This window comes from Haliaeetus albicilla, chromosome 5 (assembly GCF_947461875.1).
Source record: "Haliaeetus albicilla chromosome 5, bHalAlb1.1, whole genome shotgun sequence".
Taxonomy (NCBI): domain Eukaryota; kingdom Metazoa; phylum Chordata; class Aves; order Accipitriformes; family Accipitridae; genus Haliaeetus; species Haliaeetus albicilla.
In genome coordinates this window covers 29,513,388-29,537,899 of record NC_091487.1, presented here as the reverse complement: position 1 = coordinate 29,537,899, position 24,512 = coordinate 29,513,388, and the positions used below count along the sequence as shown (strand labels likewise).

At 36.7% G+C, this 24,512-nt stretch overlaps 1 protein-coding gene across 6 annotated transcripts in view; it reads left to right on the top strand.

Annotated features, from left to right (window-relative positions):
• NPAS3 (neuronal PAS domain protein 3) overlaps positions 1-24,512 on the top strand; it is a 628,856-nt gene that overhangs the window by 543,319 nt on the left and 61,025 nt on the right. The window lies entirely within an intron of this gene.

The window sequence follows — 24,512 nt, the reverse complement described above, 5'->3', positions numbered from 1 at the left end:
ACCTTAAAAATTATGTGGATTTATATGTGCTATTTCTATTAACGCACACATGTGACATAATATAACAAGTATGAAATGGCTTTAGACTTGGAATTGCAAAAATGACTGGAGGTATAGGAATATTTCTTTCTGAGGAAATATGTAAAAGACTAGAATTTTTTTCCTCATAGCACCCTAGGTATCTTTTTACAAGGAGACAAAAGCATTCAGTAAAACTCATGTGGAAGATCAGCAGAACAGGTAAAAGGAAGCACATTTGTCAAGCATTGTAGACATGTGGAACTCATTGCCACTACCTATTTCTGCAGTCGAGCAGAGCAGACTTTCTAAATACGTGGACTTTTATAGACCATGACAGCATTCCCTTCTAATTTCAGTTAAACTATTTTTATAGAGGACTGTATTGTGTGCTTCACGTCAATTTAGATACCAATTGGTGATTTAAGGAAGAAAGGTCTTCTACATGCACATTATTATCTAATGGTGCACACTAGGTCTTCTGGCACTTTATCCAGAGACATTTGTTGTTACCTATAGTCAGAGAGAAGTTGTTGAACAAGCCAGTCCTCTCAAGTCCTTTAGCAACAAGGACTCTTCTACTTTCCTTTATTTTTCATTAAATTTAACATTTCTTTAGACCAACACAAGATATGTCTCATTCTGTTTATGGTTGAGTTTCTATAATACCACGTAATACTGCATGATATAGCTCATGAGCTTCTGCAAGCTGATCATTTCACATATTACACTTATGTCTTCTCTGAAGACCCTCTTCCTTGCTTTCTTCAGGCAAGAGGTAGTAGACCTTAGAAAATGGTGGTTAGTAAATGAACAACATCAAACTCAGAATATGTTATGCACTGAAAAAGACTGGGGCCTGGAACAGAACCTAGAGGTTGTAGCAGACATTCCTCACTTTTCTCCTATTTCTCAGCAGCGATGGTCACTGTTGGATGTCCATCTAATCTGGGATACTAGGCTCTATAGACCCTCAAACCATTGTGTTTGTTCTGTGTCTCTGATCAGGATAGGTTGCTTATAGCAGAAGAAATACCTTCTACACAGCACCTGTATCTTGTCCTGCAGTACATCTGCAAAGACATTGAGCTATGAATCAGTGTATTAAAGAGGCAGCATTCATGTGCATTTGTTTATCTTTATATTGAGATATGCATTATCAGTGCTAAATAAACAAACACAATGAAGTTACTATACTTAACCTCCAAGTTTCAAGACTATAATTTTGATTTGGGAGTCTCCCTGAGTCTTTACAAAATCAGTGGTAAAAGGCTATAAAATCACAGCTACATTCCAAGCCCGAGATGAGTCTAAACATAAAGACTAGGAAAATCGAGTGTTGTTTGAGGAATACAGGTTGGGGAAGTGGGACTGAACCTGAAAGCAGCACAGTTAGTTGCCTGTTCTAAGGATTGCACTCATACATTCCAGATAATGGGGAGAGGGTGGAGGGAGGAATTTAGAGTAGCTTAAAGTCATTAAGCCAGAAAGACTATCTGATTCCTTCTCTGTAGCAACATAAAGTACCTTATTCAGGTAAAGAAGGGCTTTACTTACTGTAAATCTCACGAAGTTTATGCCACCCCAGATACAAACTTCACACTAACTTGTTCACTCTGGGGAAGGTTCACAGTTTGGTTTTGTTTTTTCGGGGGTTTTTTTGAGCAGTAATAGTCTTTGTAAGATGGCTGCAGTGTCAGCATTTATCTTGAAACTCTTGGATATTAGTTTTGACTGCAGTCACCTTTCTGACAAGTGTTATTGCGACTGTGTTTTATATCCCTGTTCAGGATGATTTCTAATGATAATGCTCTGTCTACCTCACTGCTTCACACTAAATTATAGATGCCACTATGACAGGACAAACTATATCCAAGTGCTAAACTCTACTCCCTTTGTGTGATGTCAGTGCCTTCACTACTTTGTGCCTGGAATTAAAAACAGGATAGGAAGATATGCAAAACATTTCTGCTTAAAAATAATGTTCTGTCAGTTATTAAACAAGTGATATTTCATTTAATCAGCTCAAGGGGATTATTTTAAATGAAAAGGCAGAGAGTATGATTTTATTAACACATTCCTGCCCCAGAGTCCTACTGTAATAATTCTTTACTTGACTAAATTAAAAAGTTATAATTCAGTCCATCCACAACAAAGACTTATGGATAGTTAAATTTCATTAGTTTTTCTATTTTGCGTTGTGCAGAAAGGGAAGGAAGGCATCATGTCTCCAGAAAATATGTCCTGAAGTAAGCATTACATTATGAATACAAACAATCCAAACTTTTAGTGAAGAATGTTATATTATCTAGTTTCCACTTGTCAATCTGATACCTTCAGCATTAAACCCATGCTATTTGTGCTGTCTCTGTGCATATGTGTTGCTAAAACAAAGGCTTTTATCAAGTAGTCAATTTTTTCAGCCTAGAAAATGTGAACTAAGGCAGACTAAGCCTACTACTCTCATCAGCCTGAGAGTAATTACACTTGTTTTCTTGACTATAATACGAATAATGCTCTATAAACCATTTTGACCAATGATTTTTAGTTAATTAGGCATTGGAAACACTACTGAAACTTAGCAGGAGGATAAGCAAAAGCTGTTTGAATACACGCATGTATATCTACACTAGCATGCACATACACTCATTTTACAAATCTATCTGTAGAAGCAGATAAATAACAAGGGTGTCACTAGTGACTCCATAATTAAGAATGCACTGAGACTGGGAAGTGCACTTAAAATCTTGGTTTAGGTAGGATAAATAAATATTTCTGTATATATTACAATATACATAAGACTTTTTCCCTCTTTCTTCTTATGCGGTTCTAGGAAAATAGGGCCTATAGCTGTACCTAAAATTTTGGAGGATGATATTGAATATTAAACCAAGAACAAGCAATTTTTAGTAATATTTTAGGCTAAAAGTGTACACAATTCTCAAAGTGGATCCTTGTAATTGTAATACTCTGTAGGTCCATTCTTTAAATGAGAGCATAAATGTGTTCACTTTCATCCTGTATGTCTCAAATTTAAGACAGCTAATTAAATTCTGTCTTGTTTATGAATATAAATCTTAAGTAACTATACTGAAATCTTTGGTGATATTCTGCATTTGCTCCCATGAAAACTGAGAATAGAATTTAATCCCATTGCTATAAAAAGAAACTGGATATTACTCCTGGGAAGGTTAAAAACATTCTATCTGATACCCTTTCAGACTGAAAACTGTATAATAAATAAGAAAACAAGTGATAGATCAGACAACTGAAAGCAAAGAGTAGGTAGCTAAATATTGTAAATAGATGGATAGACCAAGTTATTTTTTTATAAATTCCATCTCAGAGGATTACTTCATTTATCTTTTGAGAGAGACTTTCTCATTACAAGAGGTATTTCACTAAAAAATTAATTGTTTATTAAGAATTAATTAAATAGGTTAGCATGGGACTATCTGATCAGGGAATATCAGTCTCAGTACTTTGAACTTGCAGGTGCTGCAGTGGTTGTAGTTAAGACGTTATATTGGAGCTTTCCTGCGTTGCAAAGGGTTGTGTCAAGAAAATCTTTAATATAAAAATAAAAAGCAGTTCATGCATAAAGCATGACGCCCTGAAGCATATTAGATCTGTTTATCTCTCTGTTTAAAACGAACGGTACCTGGTATAGTTTACATAACAAGGCAAGGATCAGTTTGATAAAGCATTTATATCACCTGGGGAACACGCTGGCTCATTTCCTCAACACCTTTCCGCATGACTCGTTCACCAGCAAGTATAATAGCAAACAAAGTTTTAATAGGTCAAGAGCAGAGGACCTGCCTGTGTTAAAGTAGAAGACATTTCTGTTTGCCCTTTGACAAATAGCTCATATTTCAAGCCTGGGTCTCTGCAGCTGATCATTGAATGATAGTTATTGATTAAATCTTTTATGGACAAATCCTTAATTGCATTTGATCATTTGCAGCCTTAAAGATGTTTTTTTTAAAAAGACAAGTTAAAGCTTAGTGCTTATGTGGTGTACATAAAATGTGTAAATTATCCAGGGGGAATAAAGGACCAAGATGGACTCTTGCCCCCCAGATGCAGTGGCAAAGCTCTAGTGACCTCATTAGAAACAGGATTTCACCTCAGAACATTAACATTTTTGGCAAATACTACAGTACAAATCTGCGAGTTAACATTTGAAAACACTTTTTTAAACAAATGAATTTCAATTTAGTTTGCAATTAAAATCTGTTGTTAGACTAACAGATTTTTTTTGTCACTCTTCCATTTTGTTTAATGTAATCCAGGATATGAGTCACATTTGCTTGTTGTTTCTATATGTGAAGCAAATACTGTAGCTGCTGTTTCTGTCATAGCACATCTGCTCCACTGAAAACTGCAAAATGATAGATAAACACATGGACAGGAAAAGAAATAGATGAATAACATTTTGTAATTATTTTTTCAGTGAACAGTAATCATCACCAAATGTCTTTGCAGTTCAAAGGCTATTTTTGTTAAGCGGACATACATGGAGCTTCCATGCAAGCTATTGTAACTTTGGGGGATTTTTATTTTAAGTACTGAAAAATATGTTTTCCCCCAACAGGCACTTTCAGGACTGCACAGTAAAAGCAATATTGTGTTCATCAGCTGTCCCATAACAAAGGAAAAAATTGTTCAGTGAAGAGAAGAATTATTATACTTTGCCTTTTCTGGAAAGTTCAACAGTGGAATACATGTCTCAGAGCATAATTAATAACAATTTGTGATGCTTTTATGAACGGATACAATTCAGAGTATCTGTTCACTATATATAATGTAACAAAAATAAGCTGGTATCACTTACAGGATATGTATCTACATCCCAGTCAACATAAATCAATAATTGAGCCATAGATAAATAGATTAGATGTGGCAATAGGAAGGGAAAAGAAGCTGAGGAGAAAATCCACAAAAATAATTTTGCAGAGCTTGTCTTGCGTTTTCATCAGGAACTAAGCAAAATAATCTGACAAGGGCAGAAATCAACTCATCTGGCAAATTCTTGTACTTTACTTTTATCAGACAATGTAACACAGCACATGACACTAAAAATAATAATGTGTTGTCTAAGGACAGGATGGTAATGCAATGCCTTATATTCAGAAGTACCCAACCCCAACAGCCTTTATGGTAGCTTCTTCATATGCTTGGTGCTCTTCTAATCACACAGGCCTGTGCACCGTTCATTCCTTCCTCCCCCCAAACTGTACTTCCCTCCCAGACACAGGGAACCCCAGAGAGCTGCTTAAATGGCAGCTCTGTTGTCTGCACAAAAGCAGTGCCCACATCTCTGTGTGCTGCTGTGCAGTTGTTAGATATAACCTCTTGGGAACACATGCCTTACACAAGCTTAGAGGCGTGTATGTTTGGGCAACTCTCGGCACTCTGAGGTGCTCTAGCAGACCTGAGGAATCTGTATGTAGACTGTGGTTAGCAAGAGGCTTTTTGTATGGACTTTTTTTTGTGTGAGCTCTTTGTAAGATTGTATGTGACTGCTGACTTCTAGTGGCTGGGCTGCAGATGGCATCAGTCCTGGCACTACTGCCCCTGACAGAGATTCTCCACTGGCACAAGTGTGCGGCAATGTGTGGCACTCAAGCAGAAGGACCTGAGCACCTACTCTATGCAATCCTCTACTAATCCATGGAGATGCATGGGGGTTGTCACTGGCACAGGGAAATTACACAAACAGGCTAAACTTCGGCTGAAAATGGCAGAGTAGAGTTGTGAGCTATGCATTCAGCAATGATGTGATACGAAACACAGGGCGGGGGGCGGTAGGGGAGGAACCCATCAAATTACTTTGTTTCTCTTGTTCTTCATGTCACTTGCCCCGCTCTGCCTCTGTGCCTTAGGAGAATACAATATATTCCTCAAACACCTGCCCCTGTTGCCGTGCTGCATGTCATTAGGGTTTCTGCCCTGGTTTTGGCTTTTGTTGCTTCATGGTGCTATCCCTGTATGACCTAAATTTTCTTGTGCACAATCCAAAGATCTTTGGCACTATGGAAGCTTTGTGAAAAAAGGCCCGTCTTCATTCATACAGTTCAACATAAACATAAAGAGATGTATAACGAAATATGTCTGTAAAGGAACCTTTTAAGACAGATTGGCTTATTAGAATTACATTATTATTAATCTATTTCTGTGCACTAGGTAAGAGGACTACACTGGCAAAAAAATGTAATGTGTGCCTCGAGTCATAACTCCTAAGTTCTTTTTAATGTCCTAAATAAGTGACCTAATTTTCAGAAACGGTGAGAACCAATTCGTCTCTCACGAGATTTCCATGACAGCTTCCAAGTGCAATTTTAAAGTTGACTTGCAGGATCAGGTCCTGGTATTGTCAAGTGAGGTGAATTAAGGAAGCTGTGTATTCCTCTGAACTGCTCAGCTGTGAACTGTCAGAGTCAAATAAAACTGGGCAAGGCAGAACAGGATTCCTGCAAGAAAAAAAAAGAAAACTGTGCCAGCAAAATTTAGATCAGCAGAATACAGTTTGCCATATTAGAATTCAGTCACAAATCAGCTCCAGAAATACTGCTCTAGCCAAGAAAAAAAGCCGCATGCTGTTCATAACAATAAGTGGTTAGGGCTTTACTTATACACTTCCCCTGAAAGAAATGGTCTTCTAATTAAACAATTGTTCACAGAAATCACATCCCAAGAACTGAAGGAAAAGAAATGGAAAACTCAAGATTGTTCCTTTTTATATTTTAGTACTGTGAACTGAAATACAGTTTATCACAAAACTAGATTTTTCTTCAGTTCAGCCTGCTGTTTATAGTAAAAGAAAATTACATATTAACATAAAGCTATGAATCCAGTTTAAAATTCTTCTGATGTCAAAAGGTCCTTCATACTCTTCAGGTGAGCCTTGTTGAATATCTAGCTCCCTCTTCAGCCCCTTCCTTTACTTACAGACCTGATTATGGTACCTGTGGTTGCGCCACTGTATCTAGGGCTTCTCAGCTTAGACAATTCTTATGTGCTAATTCTAACTTTTCAACTCTCTTGACCACAAAACTTATTCATTGGCTATAAAAGCAAATCAAGCATAAAGCAAATCAAAACTTGGAGCACGTCTTATTTATCTGTGCAGTTCCCAAGTCTACTTACTGGGTTCCCAGTTTACTCAGCAGCTCTGTTCCGCAAGAATCCTGCTTGTTTTTACTTTCCCCCTTTTCCTTCCATGACTACATTGTATGGGCTGAATTTACTGGTGATTTTCCTGAAAGGAAAACAGACTATATACCAAATGTTTGTCATTCTTTGCATGAGGCTGTGCTGAGGTTATTCACTGAAAGCCTATGTCTACTATCTTTCTGATGCCATGGTTTTCTACCCCAGACTGTAGACAAACAGCTGTTCTTTCTCCTCAGAATATTTTAGTGGTGTTTGATTGCTTGCTACTGTAAATAGTTGTTGTGTTGACTAACTGTTGCATTTCATTTTCACTCTTGTCAAACCAGAATTGCATTCAGGCACCCTCATGTTGTAGTATGTTAAATCCCAATACTGGATGCCTGCAGACTTGGAGAAGGAGTACTTTTATCTTGTAGGTTATTCTGAGACAGGACATAAGAAGGATAATACCTCTCAGACTGTAGGATTTGGTATGTGGCTTGACCTAAGACGCTCAAAATGGAAGGTGAGAGCAAGGTCCACTTCTAAAGCCCTCTTGTACTAACAGTCCGTCACAACTCTTCTTTAACTTAGCATGTGACTCAGCTTGCCTAAATGGCAAGGTTAGGCTTTCTCTGAGAACAGGAACCTATACTTGTATTCTCACATAATGCTGCAGCTTCTCTTTGCCTCCTTATGTTTGAAGTCTGGGACAGGGAGCTGGAATCAAGTAGAAGCATTAAACCCAGGAATGTGAATGGTGCCAGTGCTGCAGCAGGACTCAGGGAGCATTGACATGGCTAAAGCCTCTTAATCATCCTTGATACATGCATGCCTAAGCATATCTTACTTCCCAAGTCGCTTGTGCAGGTGTGGATGGGACTGTGCAGCCATTTTGACATTGCGGTATACAAGCACAGACAAACACAATCATTGTATTCAGGCTGAGTTCTGCTGTTTGTCCTTTATTAATGTTGTGGCATTTATGCCATAAGCTCTTTCTAACTTGTGAACTCTCTTTTGGGAAATGCCCACAAGCAATGTAGTGCAAGGGTATTTGCTGTATCTGTTTGATATCTGTGTAGACATCATTATGCTCATCATGGACGGTCCTATATAAATTGATCAGCGATACTTTTTATGTCTTTTTATGAACACACATCTCTATGTGGTATAAATATCAGTTGATCCATTTGCATGAGTCACTTATCTTCTAACAAGGAAACTTTATGGTTCATGATTTTGCATCAAAAGTTAATCATTGTCTCACGGCTCCATTAGTGTTCGATAAAATGGACCTTCCCGGAGAACATTCAGTGAGTGTAGATGGATGTGACGCTTAAGGTACTCAAAGTATAGCTAACAAAGGAAAAACAAATGAGCATTGCTTACATGTTCAGCATTACCTTTAGGAGGTCTACAGAGATTTTGGTCTCTGTTTGCACTAATCTTATGTTAGTGACTGTCATATTACATTAGCAAATTTAATCTTTGTTAATGTGATAGAAAGTTGCTAATACAATGAGACTCATTATATTAACAACTTTTGCATCATGTTAGCAAAAGCAAAATTTGCTAACAGAATGCAAAAATTACGAATATGATGAAGTAATCATCATTATTCTAACACCTGATTGTATTAAGCAGCTACTAACATTTTTTATATGAAATCACTATTTGCACTGTACTGGGATTTTGTAGGAGAACTTGGGTGCCTAAATAGGAAAATATGAATATTTTTTAACAAAAGCTTTTTAGAGAGATGGGTTTTCTTTTGTATTGCAATATAAGTATAACTTAATCAAAGTCATTCTGAAATTAAATTACTTGGCATAGGAAACTTTTCCATAGAACATTGAAACATATAATGAGCTATGTCGTGACTAAGCCAGTAAGAAAGTACAAAGATAATGTGGATCGCTGTTGGTCTTGTATCACCTTTTGGCTTTGAAAAGTAATTTCACATTACAAGTCACATTTTGCAGTATACAAGAACTTACTTATGCAATATTTCATTAAAACATGTTTGTTTCACTGTTACGATTTGGGGGTTTTGTGGCAAGACACACATTTATTGTAGAATATATTTGCATGTAAGATTTATAGTCTTCCCTGATTACCTTATAACTGTCCACTAAAAATGTACCAGGATTAAATTAAAATTATGATAATATTATTTTTAATATACAGAATATAATCTGACAGCAAAACTCTCTGCAACATATATATATATATATATATATAATATGCTGCATCTCTATTATAATTTCTTTGAAAACAGTCTGATTATTATTCTCTATAAAGTCTTCATTCTTATACAAGCTATGTAATAAGAATCTTTTAACTTTAAAAATTAACTGTAAAGATTGAGGAAATGGAGTTCAGCACAGAGTCTTCATGAACAATCCCATAATGGTAATAGGCAAGCTTTGCAAGCTGCTTTCTGCCATGTTTGTAGTAGAGTGGGGAAAACATAGAGAACATTTTGAATATATAATGTGTATTCAGCAAAGGCAGACATCTTAGGCCAGCTGGAGGATGGATCTTCTCAGTTATGAAGAGATGTTGCACTTAATGTTAAGTCCATTGAAGTTCCTGTAATGACTTCAGCTGAAAGTACTTGAATTTTTCAATACTCAAGGAAGAGAACCACTGGCAAGAGGTTCACCACAGATTACCTTAGCTTCAGAATTTATTCCTACCTTAACACAAATCAGCTTTACATTGCTGCTTTTAACTTCAGAATGTTCCAATTCAAAGCCAGCAAATGAAGGAAAGAGAAAGTGAAGGAGTTGTGCATTCCTTCTGGAGAGACTCCATTTTTTTCTGTGCTGCTGAATGCTTAGAAACCACTGGAGAATTTTAAACCTGGTGGTGGATGAGTAAACAAGAGAAGCATCTCCTGCCACAGATCTTTATATGGAAGAGGAATTTCTTAGGAACTCAGGAATTCATATAATATATGAGTGAACATTGTCAGTCTAGCCCACTAGCTTGTCTTTTAGAGTAGCTGGTACCAAATATTTCCAAACCACATGTAAAATCTACAGAATGGTAACTGTACCATACAAATTGAAGCATAGCACTTGATATCTCATGTAAATTTTATTATACACAGCGTAGCATGGTTATTCTTGTTAGCCTCATAGATATTTAGTCCTCCTTTTGAAATTCTTTTATATATATATAGATTGTGAATTGCATAGATTACATGTTGGGCAGGAAAAATTATTTCTTTTTATGTTTTTGTTTTTATCAGCTCAAAATGTGCTTTCCCTTCAATTTATTGGAAATCTCCTTCTTCCCATATTATCTTCTATGTATCGTTCATTATTTTATGTACCTTTTGTCACATCACTTCTTATTTATCTGCTCTCAAAGCTAAATATTTATATTCTCATTAAACTCTCTTCAGATGTCCTTCTACTAGTGTATTTCTGTTTCCATTGTTCTCTTTTTTAATAGAAGATGACCGGAACTGAACACAATACTCAGTGTAAAACTTGGACTATAAATTTACATAATAGCATTTTAATATTTTCTTTACTAATTTATTAATTTTAGATTCATTTTTATTGTGTTCTAAAATCTCATTTATCTTTTTAGTCATAACGGTCTTCATACAGAGCAGATGTTTTCACTGAGATATTTCCATTTCCTTTTATTGCCTTGTTATAGTTATTTAAAACTCCTCAGTATACAGGAGTAGTTTCTTTGAAAGGGTACTACATCTTGCACTTGTTAGCATGAAATTTCATCTATTACTCTGTTGTTCAATTGTCTGCTCTGGTTGCTATTTAGGTCCCTCTCATGTTCCTCCTGATCTTCTTTTGACATAATAGCTGCATCTTTAAGACTTTCTACACCGATGCTCACTGTTCAAGTAAAACACATAGCAGATGGGAAGTCTGTAGATGCTTTCCACTGATTTGCTTAGTTTAGGTATGTATTTAGCATGAACAGGTAAAATGTTAAAACTGTCCCATAAGAAGAGAGGCTAATAACCCAGATGCGCCAAACCCAGATTCCTATGCCTCACTCTTTCCCTCTTTTTCCCAGTACTGCATCTGAGGTAGAACACGGATAACTTCTGTGGAGAGGGAAGTTGTCTTTTATTTGTTCATAAGGATATGGTGTCCTGTTACTGTAATGTGAATGGAAATGTCCTAAATATCAGACAATAAAAGAACATAAAATGCTGTAAAAAGAGATAAAAACTAGAAGAGAAGAAGAAATGTAACCTGCTAGAAGTTGGTATCAGAGAGGGAAAGCAGGCATTTGTGTAAACCATGAACCCAGGTATAATTCCTGGTTTTAGGCACAAAGTGAAAAATGTCAATGTAAAAGTAGTTTATATACTTCTGTAAACACAAAAGAATATGTAAATATGATATACCTATATATGAACATAAAGTCAAAGGTCAGATCCAGCTTTGCTTAAAATTTACCAGTAGTATGGTATGTTTCTTTCCAATTTCTCTTCTTTAGTATAAGCCTGTATTTTTTACTGTCTTGGCACTCTAGTAAAGCAACTAACCTTGTTAAGATACATAATATTTTTATCTGTTGGAAGGAATGCATATGAATATGCTTTTCAAATTTCAAATTGAAATCATCTGCAGTACTACTCTTCAAGGACAGAAGGGTTAGCTGGCACACAGGTGGGAGAAGACTTGCTCATTAGGGAAGGTTTGTTATGTGGTAACATATAATTAAGGTAATGGTCACAGCTTGTGTGACAGCAAACACTCTGGCAGTTGTTTGATTGCTGTCTGGGTCAGGAGATCAGCTCTTTCTACAAGATGTAGCCACATTAGTGTGTTAGTGAACAGGTTAGAAAGCAAATTACAGCTGCCTTTCTTAGGCATATTACTATCGGGGCTCATTGTTTTGGTTTTTTTTACTGTACATCAGCAGTAATATGGCTTCTGAAGACTTCATGTGACAGGTTAGGCATTTTATCCTTTGAGTAAACAGTAATCATGGTGTGAAGAAAGTGGGGCATTGGAGATTTTTCCCATTCTTTGAGAATTCCATTCTTCCTTTTTAGTTTGCTCCAAGGGCTCTTTGGGGATACATATATTAAGCCCTTTAAATAGTTCATAATAAATCTTTGTCTCAGGCTGATTCTGACAGTTTTTTAAAGAGTCTTTTAAGAGAGAATCCTCAATCATTTGTTAATCCATGGGGTGATCTTCAGACTTGGAGGAAAAAGAAACAGTGCAAGCTCCAGGGTTGTGAAAATACAATGTAGAAAATTTTTAACTCAGAAAAACTCAGGAAATACTGTACCATGGAAATTTCACCAATCATACTGTGTTCTGCCTGTGTCTAAATGATCATTCTCCAAGTTACCCAGTTTGGAAACACTAGAGAGAGAAAAATAGGCTAACAAAAAAAAGGAAGAGCAATTATTATTGATTATCTTATTCCTATTACCTTGGTTTTGGCTTTATTTTGCTTAAAGCTTGAGTTGAAGGGGCATTATGGGAAAAAGAAATCATTGTTCCCATTGTTAAAATAAAGCAAATAAACAGAATTCCTTCTGTTAAGTGTTTACCGTTCAAGCCTTATGATAAATCTGCCAAAATACCTGCACTGTGGGCTGATTTTTAAAATGCTGTTTCCTGCGTAATATGACAGATTCTGACTGTGTCTGTCAAAAACCTTCTTAACTCCACAGTGCAAAATACATAAATAAAGGAGAAAAAATAGAATAAAAGTAAGATGTCCAGTTCATTTGACATTTGTTTTCACCAAATAATTTGAGTTGTATCCTAAGAATAATGCATGGCTGCAGCCCACTGGAACTACTGTTAAGTATTTGTTTTCAGCAGCCTCGGGTCTGTCATTTTTGGAGATACCCATTCTCAACTCTCTTTGAATTTCAATGCCATAGTGCTTGTCATTATCCTAGGCTTTTTTTGTAAATTCTGCATAAGCAAAGAAATCTATAAATGCTAATTTACCTGTGTAAGAATTCTCTTGGTGTATCTTAGGAATATTGTTGCCTATTTTAATTTAGTATGTTACCCTGAGGAGAAAATACTGTCATGGGAACAAGGAAGGGTACTAATAAGGGACAAAGCTACAAAGAAACCTGGATAGTTGGGCTTCTTACCCCTTCTGCAGCTGGGTACCTGAGTGTTGGGGCTGAAGGCTGCTGCTGGAAGCGCTACCAGCTGAGCAGTACATCCCAATAGCTTCAGCTGCCTGCTATGCCAGCTGTGCTAGCAAGTTCCTCAGCAGCAGCAGGATTAGCAGCCTGCCTGGTTCTGCCTAGCCTGGACTGGGTCATGGAGTTTCTGTATGACAGATGAGAGGGAACAGTTGCACAGCGAATCTTGTGATGATGGAAATGTTAATAGCATTCTGAAATAAATTTGGATGCACAGTGCTGAGGACATAAGTATTTTCATGTTTAATAGTTGTATTCACAGGTTATTTTTAAGTGTTACTTGTTCAGAGCAAGGGATGGGAAAGCGTTACACTGGTTTTTGACATGGATAAAGAGATTCTGTCTGAGTATGAAATTACATGTTTTCTGACATTTTAAAAGTGTTTCTTGACTGTCTTCTGAACTATGAAGCCATGCAGCTGGAGAAAGTTATTCCTAAAATACATTAGACCAAGACTTTCTACACATCCTGCAAAATCTGCAGCATTGCCCTTTATCCCCCCAAAGAATCTGCATATTGTCATGATGCTTGGCACCATACCTATTGCCACTGTCCAGTAATGAAGTTATCTGTAAGCCAAACTTTAAACCCTATGGGGAAAATGTTCTTCTTGCCAATTATGTTCATTTTCCCTTGACAACATATGGCTTTTAACTCCAACTCGTTTTTTTATTATTGAACCATTCTAAATTAGCTAAAAAGTTGTTTCACAAAGAAAATTATTTCTGGCCTTCCATACTTCAAAATATTTATAAAATACCAGTTTGCACTTCATACATGAATACACATCCAGATAAGGTTCAAATTTGGAAAAGGGAGTAGAGTCCATATGACTGAAATCCAAAGAACAGAATGGAAACCTGTTTGCAGTTTTAAGTAGTTGTTCACTGTTAGGAAAGATGAACGCAGATACTTGCCGTGTTTGAAAAAAATAAGAGGTCAAATGATGCCACAATCTTACCACCCTTCTTTGCCATTTTCAGTGCGTGAACAGAAAGTGGTCGGTCAGATGGTCATCTATGTTTATTGCTGCTAAACCAGTAAGCGTTCGCCATTAGTAATGATCAGTCTGTGTTTGCACATATATGCTTGCTTGGTTTAAACATATGCCCAGTAGCTACCTACTTTTCTAGAAAGGTTATTCAGCAAGGTTACACAATTTGTGCAAAGTGATTTTTTGGCAGGATTCTATACACATTGATATAGCAATCCAGCAGATACTAGCAACCAGTTACTGCCCCTTGGTTAGGCTGCATGGAAGATTCATGTATATAAAATAGTGTATTTTACTTTAATAAACTTACAAAAGCAAAGAGCAATCATTGCAAATGTAATTTTTTCTTCCTCTTTGGGATTCTAATTTTAAAAGCATTAAAGAAGACAGCTGCTCATGCTGTGATATGCGCTAAACAGCCTGAAGGATGGAAAAAAATATATTTGTAGCTCATAATAACTATTGACCTTTCTGATATACAATGTTCTCTGTGTTAGCTATTCTGTTCTATCAACAGTGAAGATTGAACATGACTTTTTAATAGAAAACATGGGGTTTCAAGCTGCTTTCGCAAAGGTGTTTATGTATTGTTATTTTGTATTGTAGTACAAAGACTAAGTCCTGATGCCCTTTGTCTGACATCATGTTTGTCATAAAAAAGCCCCACTGTTACTGACTGTTTTATATGAGGAATTGGCTCGTAACCATTTTATAGTCGTGATAAAAGCATTGCTCCACTAGATCCAGAACACAGGTATTGAAAATAGAATCCCCCAAATATCCCAGCAGCACAAAAGGTATTTTCTGAAGAAATAGATTCCTCAAGTGGCTATATTTAAGGGGGTATTCCACTAAGATTTAAAACACTCACTTTTTGCATTCATACTGTGTGTTCCTTGGCATACGCAGGCTGCTGCATAATAGCTTTTGCTGGATGTCATGTGCTCTCAAAGACTATCTTTATGATACTCCGTTTTTTCTCTTGAACTTTCCTACTGCTTAGTTGCTGAGTACAGAAACATCCACTAGCAGCAGCTTGACTTTGACACTTGTGTATGTTTCCCCGGAGTGGGATCATCCAAACATTGACTGAGCAGCATGAGGTAACTCGGCTGTTCTTCTTTCCCTCAGGGAAAAGCTTCACCAAAAAACACCTCCCATTTGGCATATGAAAATCTGGAAAGCAACCTCTTTATTGTGCTTTTTAAGCCCAAGCAGGCTGGCAATGTTAGGCAACATCAGAAGGGACTTTTTAATGTTTGTTGGGGGGGGGGCGGATTTATGCCATGTGCTGGGAAGGAACTTTAGTGGGCCATTATTGGCAGCTCTGAACCACAGTTATTTTCACAGCTATGCTCTGGAGTGTCAGTTAATGATTCACAAGTTACTAGGCAAGAGCAGAAAACTAGCAAGAAAGAAAAAATACCCTCAGTTGATCCTTCTAGGGCATGAAAGAGGGGAGACAGCAACAGCATTTAATGGCAATTTTGTGCTGAAACAAAACGCTCAAAATTGTTTATAAGACGCTGCTCAGTAAGGATAATGATCATTTAAGCTGTGGAAACCAGCCACATCTCAAAGGAGATTTAACATCTAGTCCTGTATTCCTTACAAGCCCATAAAGCTCTTGGGGAATTCAGTGAAGTTTTTACCCTCAAAACTAGCCGGGGTCCATTTTTCCTTTGCTGTTTCCTCATTTCCCAGTTTCTTTTCTCTGTACCCGTTCCCTAACAGAGGATAGATGTGCTGTTACTTACGATCCTCTACTCTCCTAACATCAGGACCTCTGCTAGCCATTGGATGTGTTCTGTTTCAAACTTTATTAAAATTGCTGCAGTGCAAGTAAACAGTAAGGAAACGATACCACTGTGCTAATTTTCTTTGGGACTGTCACTGAATCTTAAAAATCTATGAGTTTTGCTGACCTCACATGAAACCAAGCCAACAGGTCAGGTCAGATTATTTATTCCGTTGCTTAAAATAAGTTAACTTTAAATGTAAAAACATAGAAGGAAGTTTGAGCATCATGTGCAGTATGGTTTATGTACCACTCACTCACTAGACCATAACAGCTCTTCCAGAGTTGTTCCGGTCTATTGGATGAATGTGGATACATTTGCAAGTGTTTAGATAATGGATTGAAGCCCAGTAGACTGTAACATTTCCAAAGGCTTTTTCAGAGTTACGTTTCCTACTATGATTAGTTCTGTTAATAGCAAATCTTTATTATGTTGTTTTCAAACAGGCAAAAAAGCTCTATGTATTTCATAGATCACTGACCTACCAAAATTTGTTGTAAAATCTGTCTTGCAACATTACAGGAGTAACAAAAATCTTATTCATAGCTTCATCCTGGCAACACTTTATTTATAGCTCTATCCTAGCACCTAACTCATTCTATATTTTACCAGATATACAAAGAATTCTGTGGGATAAAGTTTACATGGGAAGTAAATTGCATATGTCAGGAATTAATAGCCTGATAAGACATGTTTCTAGACTAGAAGAAGAAGAAATAGAAGGAGTTGCAGAAGCAGAAGAAAGGAAGTTTTGAGAGGCATTAAATAAAGTAATACTTCTTAGTCCAGTAAAGAGTAGTTCAGATTACTTTGGTTCCACAAGGATAATAGAACATTCAAAAATTTCTCTGTATAATAACAGGGAAAGCCTATCAATGAGTTTGTACTTTAGTTTGTCTTTCTTACACAACTAATGGGCCTAGTCTGGTTTAAAAAACAAACAGGGTAAGCTCATTATTTGTAACACTACAGGATAAGTTGTCAAGGCATGGCTTATTTCTCTGCAGGTAGTAGTCTTTTGTGTGCCCAAATGTAGTATGCACATAGTAGTGTTTGCACTTGTAAGACCTGCAAACTGAGTGTTAACAATCACAGACAAATATAGGTTGCACATTAAAGTTGTGTTGTTTGTAAATGTATGATAGTTATGTGAAACTATAACTTATTCTGCCAGTAACTGCATGCAGAGTTTTGCTTACCCGTTGGTAAATCAGCATTAAGCTCCTTTAGAGACATCTGGCTTAGTTTTGCCTGTGGTTAATGTTAAGTCTGGTGTATTTTGGGGTGTATTTTGGGGAATAACATAAGTACATTTCCATGGCTGGTGTAACCACATACACCAGAATGAATGTTGGCATGTGCAACCAAAGCCCTAAGCAACAGGCTGCATGGGATGCTAGAAATGATAAAATAATAATCAGGAACTTAATCCAAGTCTTTTCATAGTATTCCTACTTACTTAAATGGGACCAGGCTCTAGCAGCTTAAGTTTCCCAGAGATAGGGAACTTGTGCTACTTGAGACACAGCTGGCATCCATCAGCCACTCCAGAAAGACTTGGGTCTTCTGCAGGTCCCGTGTGAAACTGCCACTCCTGTACACATCTTAGACACTGTGGGGCAGCTCACAAGAACGCTGTAGGCCTGTGTGTGGGCAACTGAATTAAGCCTTCAGTCACTGTCCTGGTTTCGGCTGGGATAGAGTTAATTTTCTTCTTAGTAGCTGTACAGTGTGTTTTGGATTTAGTGTGAGAAGAATGTTGATAACATACTGACATTTTAGTTGTTGTTAAGTAGCGCTTATCCTAAATTAAGGATTTTTCAGTTTCCCATGGTCTGCCAGCAAGCAGGTGTACAAGAAGCTGGGAGGGAGCACAGCCAGGACAGCTGACCTGAACTAGCCAAGAGGATATTCCATACCATAGGGGGGGTGGGGGGTGGGTGGCCAGGAGGGTCGGTTCACTGCTTGGGCATCAGTCAGCAGGTGGTGAGCAACTGCATTGTGCATCACTTATCATCTCCTTGGGTTTTTTTAATTAATTTTATTTTATTTTATTTCTTTTCCTTATGATTATTATTAATATATTTAATATCAGTATTAGTATTACATTGTATTTTACTTTAGTTATTAAAGTGTTCTTATCTCAACCCATGAGTTTTACTTTTTTTTTCCCAATTCTCCTCCCCATCCCACTGGGTCGGGAGGAGTGAGCGAGCGGCTGTGTGGTGCCTAGTTGCTGGCTGGGGTTAAACCACAACAGTCACTTAGAATTCATCCCTGAAATGAAGGAACTGTTCTTCTTAATGCACTTCTAATAGTTTGGCCCATTAAATTTTGTATAGTTAAGCATTGGGGTTTTCACTACTTCCTTTGGAGGCAATTTTCAACAAATCAAGAAGTCAGGATTAACTGTACAAATTAAAAATATTAACTACACTGTATTGTGGCCAAACAGTTCACATCAACAGATTCCTGTGTAATATCCAAGTTCTTGTAAACCCAGAGTGTATAAGGCGGATCGAATATTAAACATGTTCTCCCACTTTTCTGGCTGTTGTATCTAAATTCACTGCTACTGCACTGACTTGACTTTTGCCTGAATGCAGGTACTTTTACCACATTAAAAAGATACACTGTATATATATGAGTTAGTCACTTGTTCTCCCAGTTTCAAACATCTATGCTTAACCTTAACATTATGCACCATCACATGTGGACCATAGCCCAGTAATTACAGATTTTTATTATAAAAATAGTCATATCTCTATATGTAAATATATATAATATAATTTTAATATTATGAAAAAATGTGAAATAAATATATATGTAAGTGTTCAGTGTCAAATTAATTGTAAAAAAATAAAGATTGTATATAATGACAACCTAACTGAAACAATCTGAGATGCCAGCCCATCTCATCAGTTGTTGGATCTGGAAAATTTGGAGGGATGAGAGAGAAAAAAACCAACCAAACAAAAAAAAAGATATTAAAAGAACCAGCTTCCAACAGAAGTCTGATAGGATTTAAAGTTTTTATGCCTTTGAATTTCTAATAGGCTTATGGGTCATGAAAAGTGAATTGTCTTCATCTTGGAGGTAGAATGACAAGAAAGAACAGTTTATTATCTTGTCTGAAAACATTACCTAGCAATAAATTCTTTAGAGGAAGTCATCCTTCTTTCCATTTCTTTTGGAAGTGCTGCCCTGAGCCTTCCCCTTTTCAGTGAGGCCTTGGCCAGAACCCAGCATTATTCCCTCTGTGTAAAAGAAAGAAGGGAACTAAGTCACCAAAAGCCTGCAGTCCAATTCTTAACTTCTTCAGCTTTTCAGTAAATAGCAAAACAGAAATTTTAAGAGTCTTACCAAGTTAGATAAAAGCACCATGAATTTCAGATCCAAATCTGGTCATTCAGGAATTCGAGTTCCTGCTTATAACTGGGACAGCTCACAGCAAAAATACTATTCCTACAGCTCCTTCTAGAGATATTATTGCCTTGGAAGAATGAACTAGCTTCTTTGCCACCCACAATGTTAACTAAATAGTCCAGATCGTCCTTGATTTTGCAAGACGCTGAGCATGCCAGCGAGACCAAGAGAGCACCCATAGAAATTGCTAGCTCTGTTCTCACCAGTTGATCTCCAGGCAGACTGCCCGTGTGCATAGATATGCCTAAGTGGTTCATCCGAATAGTCCAAGAATCTTCAGCACCTTCCTAGACCAAGCTTTAGCTTCCAGTACTTGCCCATGTTCAGCCTGCAATCAGACTGAACCCACTTCACTTAAAACCATGCGTTTGCAGAAGTGCAAAGTATAATTTCATAGTAACTTTCACTTATTGGAAATAATTTGTCTTAACTTGAAGTTTTGAGTTGTATTTGCTGGGCTAGTAGTTAGAAAAATCTATCTTTTAGCTTATAAAATGATCAAATTTGATCTGTAAGCTACAGAGAGATAATGACCTTGGCAACAGTGCTTTTTTGAGAGTCACTTTTCTGATTAAAAACACACTTTAAGAGGCAATAATATGAGAAAAAACAGGACAGTTGTTAACTACTCAAGGTTAAATTTTCCTAGAAAGTCTTTGAATGCCTGTTTGCAGACAATAAACTGCACAGAAGAAATAGAAACATTGACAAAGATACATCTAGTCCAACTGAAAATGATAGATTTATATTACCTAATTATTCATCTGAACATAATAATTCTCAGATGCCTATGCAAAGGATTATAAGACTTTAAGAAAATATGGGAAGAAGTTTGCAAGTGTAGAAGATAACACGAGAAGGGAGCTCCCTTCTTCTTACTATTTTATATGTTCTTTTACTTTGTTTCTCTAAGAGCTGCATAGTTGGTGTTTGAGAATGTCTCTTAGAAGCTGCATAGACACCTGTTTTCAAGGAAGACAAATGAAAGCCAGGTGAAAACTTCGTGAAATGCTATCAAATCCAGAATTTTCTGTACGTTAAACCATAATCTTTTTTCCCACCAACCCCCTCCGATTCCTTGTTGGTGTTTGGTTTTCCCTGTGTAGCTTCTCGTCCTCCTAAGAATGAGAAGCCTGTCTTTTATCTGTTAGGCATGTGAAAATGCATTTTTTTCCTCTCAATTATTTTTAATGCATGTGAGGGAAAAAAACCCAGAAGTTGGTGAATATTTATTCAGACTGATTTGGCAGCATTTCGTTATTTAAGACATAAATCAAATTTGGAACTTCCTTTTTCCTGGGGGACAAATTGTTTATCTGAATTTGAATGTGCTTGTGAATCAGTCATGGGGATAGTGCTTGTGCTATTGCTGTGTAATAGCAATTATTTGCATTGGTTTACATTGTTTTGCTCCATAGCATAAGGTAGTCAGGCTGCACACAGATGCACAGTACATCTGCTGATCACTGCAGGATCACAGCCATGGACCTCAGACCTCCAGTTATGTGCATGTTTATCTACCAGTATACATTCCACTAACATCAGAAGAACTCTTCCAGTATGTGAAGTTAAACAGTGTGTGACTGGTGTGTGGGGTCTGGGCCCAAGATTATTCCCAAGGCAAAGTCCATTGAAGGATAAGAGCTACCAGGCTTGTTCACAAAGAAATGCTTGGGAGGAGATAACTAAATAATTTTGTGAATTGGCTACTAGTTCAAACTATCTTCCCATTTGGCTCTATGGCTCATAGTTAACATTTTAACATTTATGACACTTTTGTATGGGTATACTGGGTTGCAGATTCATGCCCTTTGAAATGGACAATGCATTCCTTGTGTCCAGAAATCTCACCCTGCGTTAGCAGCTTTGCGAATGGAAAGAGAAGAGGTTAATTCCTTTAGTAGTATCTGCTGAAGAAATTTAAGGACACACAAAGGCAAGTGCTTTCCCAACAGAGTACACAGTTATCTGTTTTGCAAAGACAGTCCAGACTTAGTTTTTATACTTCTAAGCCTGACAGTGTGTAGTGCTTTCATTCACACAGAGTGAGCATTGACTTTTATCATATTATTAGCATTCTAAACTCACAGTTTCAGAGGTTTACAACTCAACAGTAGGTTTAGACTCAGTAAATTCAGCCCAGGAGCACTATTTTTCAGTGTAAAAGACATCTTTAGTTACTACAGTATCAAGCCAAGCAGACCTTGCTTATTTCAGGCTTTTTTAAAGGTCTTAGACTGCAAATTAAAAAAAAAAAAAAAAAAACAAAAAAAAAACCTCAAAAATGAATTGCTACAGAGTTTCATTCTGATGTTCCTCAGATTGCTAGCCTCCTTTGACATAATTGGAAAAAAATTGAAAAGACTGAGTGATAGGCATTTAAAATCAGCTCCTGAGAACTCATAATGGTCCCTATTCCACATATTCCTGTGCAAATCTCACTGACATCAATGGATGTGTTCTGTACACATCCTACCTTTAAAATCCTGCATGCATAATCACCGTTAGCATTGTTACGGTATCTGCTGTGGGTGGGTGCAACTCTGAATGCAGATTTGTACTAGCAGCCGTAATGGTTCTCTCCTGAGAGAGATTCAGAGAGCTGTTCATAAGCTGTTCTGGACTTTTTGGTAACTAATCCAATCTCACACATACGCTCTCAGGTACTTTTTGTTAAAGAAAATCAAACAATTTAGAATACATATTTATATGACAGACACTGTTCCAGTCTGTTGGATAAATTATATGCATTTTACAATATTCACTTACAGAGACGTATAGGTTTGTATATACTATAGTAACAGCAAAATAATGTTAAGCTTATGATATAAGGTGAAATGAGCCCAGAAAATTTCAATGAAAAGTACACTGTACTATATGTCAGATGGTTTCCTTTCTTTCATAAAACTGTGTATGAAAGAGAAATTTTGATTTCAATTGCTTAGGAATGGTACGTATGTATTACAGCCTGATCATTTTTCAAGCACGAGATATTGTGTGTTTAATTAACATTACTTCTGTGTGTTTAGGTAATTACCATTAGAACACATGAGGACATATTGTACTTATTGCCTGTGCTAGAGCATAATGTCCTGGACTACAACAACTACACTTGTTAAGCTGATTTTAGCATTTCTTCACACAGCAGGAAGCACCCATGCTGTGGTTTCTTAATGTTCTCTTTAACTACTGCACTGTTGAGTACTGTACAATAAAACTAATAATTAATTATGATCCTCATCTTACCACTACTGTTGCTATCCAGTGACCCTGGTTCCTGTTTCAGGGTTCCACTATCCCGTACCCTGAAACACATATCTTGCCTTTCAGAGTTTTATTTCTTAGATTATATTGCTGAACAGAGCTGAATTTTTTGAGGACAGGTTTGTTGCATGGATTGTGATGGCTTCACATTTGTTCAGGTCTCCAAGGACCAGCACCAATAAATGTGAAAGAGACAACAGCAGAATGGCATACTTTCCCATTTCCACCAGGATGAAAAAAAATGCTTTAAATTAAGTCTAACCTTAAATGTATAATCTGTCCTTGGGAGCAAAAAAAAAAAAAAAAAAAGATATAGCATCTTCAAGCTCTTGGCATCCCTTACGAGAAAAAATTGGTTCTAAGGGTCTCTGATCTTGTGTTTTAGTAAAATAGAACTGCACGGCTGACTGACAGTTCTGATCTAAAGCATTTACGTTTAAGTTTTGATCTCTCTGCTTTTGATTAAAACTAATGAGCTCATTTAATTCAAAATGGGAATCTCTGATAAGAGAAATAAGGTTGATGTGATTGGATTAGAGGGGCAAATTAAACTCTTAGAGCAGAAGTTTGTGCTTATATAGTGTATTAAAAAGCTGTTGGCGTATTATGGCGTGTTAGATGATGAGAAAAATTTCATAGTAATTCATATTTAATCAGAAGAAATGAAAGTACTAAATATAACATGGCTCTGCTTTTCCCTCGAGTGATAAAGAGCTGTACATTTAAAATGACATCGAATTCATGCTCTCTAAAACAAAAAAATCTTAAAAGAAACACTAAAGAAAGGGGCACTGTTGACAGTTATTTCATCACAATAGAGCTGAAATGTCACAAACACAGGACAACGTGACCATATCAAATCAAGGACAATTCGATATAATCCTTAGCTCACAAACAAGTTCCTGTGTTTCTATTGACTGTATAACAAATGCCTTTTAAATACTTGAATACTTTCTACTAGTAGTTTGGTCAATTCCCCAAAACAATAGCAGAATAAATTCAAAATAACTTTTTTTATTCAGTGTTAATTACTCACTGAAACTGAAAGTTAGTTAATCTCCAATAATGCTTGCTTATTGTAAGCTGCTCCAGAATTTTCCCATGAACAATATTTTGGGAAGAGGTTGGTTGTCAGGGTTAAAAATAGCAATAATAAAGTTTATATAAAGAATATCTCAGTACTGACTTGAGTTGTACCCACTATTTTATCATGGTTTATACTAAGAGTATTTATTTACTATTTTAAGTGGTTGCAGTTGAGGGAGTGGGAAGCACAGGTGAGAGCTATAGTTTCAAGCAGGAGGAATCTCTTCAATTGGACTACAAAGATATTTCATTAGTGACTTATTAGTCACCAATAATTAACGATGATGGTGATGATGACAATAATAATAATATGTGTCATTTACATGAGCATTTTTGCTTTCAGTTGCTCAGTGCTTTATTGATAATAATTAACCCTCAGTAATGGGGAAATCAAGGCACTCAAAACCAGCAGTGGGTCACCCTAGGTATCACTGTTTAAGTGAGGAGTGGAGACTAGGGAATGAAAGTCTGCAGAATTTGCAGCCTATTTCAGCAGACAGAATCTGAAGAACTCCCCAGTTTTTAAAACAATGTCAAACCCTAACAAAATAACTCCAGTCATAATAAAATTGTGCAAGAAAGAGTTAA